The sequence below is a fragment of the Tupaia chinensis genome, unplaced genomic scaffold (genome assembly GCF_000334495.1).
Source record: "Tupaia chinensis unplaced genomic scaffold, TupChi_1.0 Scaffold145685_1, whole genome shotgun sequence".
Classification (NCBI taxonomy): Eukaryota; Metazoa; Chordata; class Mammalia; order Scandentia; family Tupaiidae; genus Tupaia; species Tupaia belangeri.
Genome location: NW_006205542.1, coordinates 4,908,372 through 4,911,769, shown reverse-complemented (window position 1 = coordinate 4,911,769; position 3,398 = coordinate 4,908,372).

The following is a 3,398-nucleotide window of genomic DNA, read 5'->3' as shown; positions in this document are numbered from 1 at the left end:
ATATATATATATATATATATATAGAGAGAGAGAGAGAGAGAGAGAGAGAGAACAGGCATCCTGTTTCCCCTGGCATCATCCCCAGTATTTCTTTCAGAGATAACTCTTTCTAAGGAGAAAACCTTTTTTTTTTTCCTCCTCAGGATCCCATTTGTCCTACCTTATGTTGACTGATCATGTTCACTGAATTTGGTCTACAAAGCTGTTTCTCCAGTTTATAAGTTTTTTTTTTTTTTTTGCCAGAGGTCCTGTACACTTGCCTGAGACAGAGAGAGAGAAAGCTAGAAAACACCTTCCATGGGAAATGGTCATGCTACAGTCCCTTCTCCATCTCTCCCTCCTTTTGGGATTCTGGGCACACATGCACATGGTGCCCAGTGTGTTTCTCAAGCCACTGGGCCTGGTACTTGAACTGTGCTTTTGGCCACGTGTGACTCAGTCATCTTAACCACCACACCACCGGCTGGTCCTACAAACTTGCTAAAAGCAAGACTTGTGTACTTTTCACTCTGAATATGACAGACTAAGTAACTGTAAAAGATAATTTCCTGCTGGGAAGTGACCTTCTCCCCAACCCTTCCTTCAGTTGCCCCTCTCCTTTCCCCTCTATGTGCAGAGACCTTCTCCACAATAGCCACACTCTCTTTTTTGGCCTTTCTGGCTTTCAGTGCATATTTATTTCTTCTCCTTGATTGCAAGGCATATGTTCAGTCAAACGGCAGGGTGTTTTGTACGCACCTAATTTGGACTCCTAATCCCAAAGGATTTTTCCTTTGGGAGCAATACCTCCGAATATTCAGATATTCTTCAGCAAATTGTTCTGGCTGCTGATTCTTCTCTTGCAGAAGTACCTCTGTATCCACTGCAGGTTTCATCTGGGGTTGTTTTTTTATGAGAACTTTTTTGGCAATAGGATGCATGCACTTACCAGAGACAGAAAGCAAGAATTCACCATCCCTCTCCCCCAAGGGGTGTGTGGTAACGTAGCATTCCCTTCTCTTCCATTCTTCTCTTGAGATTTTGGGCATGCATGTGCATGTGCCTGGCTTGAGTTTTAAGCTGCATGGTCCAGGACTCAAACTGTTGTCGACTACATGTAATCCAGTGACATACCATTACGCCATCTGCTGGTCCCCAGATCATCTGGATTAAACAAAAAAAGACCTCAATAATCACTAATTGTAAGGGAAAACATGCTCTCTACAAAAGCAAAGGTCCCTCAACAGGTCACCAAATGATGTAAGCTACATTTTTTTTTGAGAGATTTTTGCTATAGGGCATGTGTGTTCACCAGAGATGGAGAGAGACAGATAGAAAGCGAGAAATCACCCCTCAGGGGTGATGGCCACACTGCAATCATTTCTCTTCCATTCTCCTCAGGATTTTGGACATACATACATACGCACCTGGCAAGAGTTTCAAGCCACTAGGTCTGGGACTCAAACCTCAGTTGACCATGTGGGAGTCTGGAACCCTAACCACTATGTCATCTGCTGGTCCTGATGTAAGCTACTCTAACAAGGGAAGTGTGATAATTTATTTTTGCTTCACAAAGAGACCAAACATTGGTTCTCATATGGAGCATTGGTGACAGCAGGCAGTGGGACTAATGAATTCTCTATGAAAATAAGCTGAATACCTTCCAGAAATTGAAAGCACCAGAAATGTCTGTTTCTATGGCAACTACAACCTGCTGAGATCATCCTTAAGAAAAAGAACATGATTACCCAAGTATATGGCTGTAGTAATAGGTATAGAATAAGGCTCAATTTTCTCTATGTTCCTTTTTAATTCTATCCTCTCCAGGGTAGAGCACTGCAATATCACTATGACCTTAGAACTTATTTCCTCACAGTTTAGCTTTTGACATCATAAAGGAAATGAGATGTGGTGTCTCCTCAGAGCTCCTATGACCATAACCCCAGTATACACATCTTTTATAGCTCTGACCTCATTGTATTTCGATTGTTTATTGGCAAGTTATTTCTGCCACCAAAACGTGAGCTCAGTGAGCAGGTCAGGACAGTTCAAGATTTCCTGAGTACCGTGTATGTCTGAAGCACTTTGCCAGGTGTTGGAGATTTAGAAATGAATAATAACAGCCTTTGACCTTGAGGAGTTTATACATACTAAGAAAGACATTAAAGAGATACCTTCCAATATTACATGGCAAGTGCAAGGACAGAGGTGCCAGGACCTCAGCTCTTAGTTCTGCCCAAGGGGTCACAGAAACAATGTTTAAATTGTCTACTGACCTCAATTTTGAAGGACTAAGAATCAGCAAGGCAGTTTCAGTGCAGGTGGAGTCTGAAGTCAGGGAACAGTGGGTTGCTGAATGACTAAAAGATGCAAAGATCGTGAACGTCAATAACTCCTCCCCGAAGACTCAGTCACACTATCCCTTCAAAAAATGTTAGAATTACCCTATTTTAAAAATCATTTAATCTTACTTAATATTATTACTTTTTCAATATAATACAGGCCATGCATGCTCACCAGAAAGGGGAGAGAAAGAGACAGAAAGTGAAAAAGCAAGCCTCCAGGTCCAGGACCAGAACTGCAGTTGGCCATATGGGATATCACAACAGCACGTGCTGGCCCCCATGTTGGAATGATTTTAAAGAGACAAATTAGTAACTTCATGGGCAGCAGTGACTCAAGTATTTCATAAAACAAATCAGATGAAATGCTTTCCCATTCCCTCCAAGGGCTTTCAATAATTGAAAATTATAAATTTAAAGTAAGTCCAAAAATAATCTAAAATGTGATTTATAAAGAACTAACTTTTGGGGGCTGGCAAGTGGCATGGTGGTTAAGGGTGCTGGACTACTACATGGCCGAATGCAGTTTGAGTCCCAGACCTAGCAGCTTCCTTCTTCTCACTTTCCCTCTCTCTCTCTCTCTTTCTTGCTCTGTTCCTCTCTGGTCAAATTAAAATAAATAAATAAAGTTAAACAGTAATTTACAAAATAAAAACCTCTCTTCTAAAAAAATTAACTTTTCAAAAGCCCTTTCTGTATTTCTGATTCTCATAGAGTAAGCTAAGCCTCATCTCCCTGCTGCCCCTTTCTTTTTAAAAAATAATTAATTTCACTGTTATACCTGTAACAGGTGGCGGTTGGCTGTCAACCTAGATGGCTACATCATATTTGAAGGGAAGACCTTATCTATAGTTGATGGCAGCTACACAAAAAAATGTGTGCCAAGGGGATATCAACTGAGAGATTCTTTGCAGTGGAAATCATGAACTCTGGAAGCTCGTTAGAATTATAGTCTTTCATTTTACAAAGTGTGGAATGATGAGAAATGAAGACTTATTTCCCTCCCAAAACAAAATTCTTAGGTTGCCTACTATGGATTTCAGTATCATTGTTTTTTCTTTTAATGATACTAAAAAT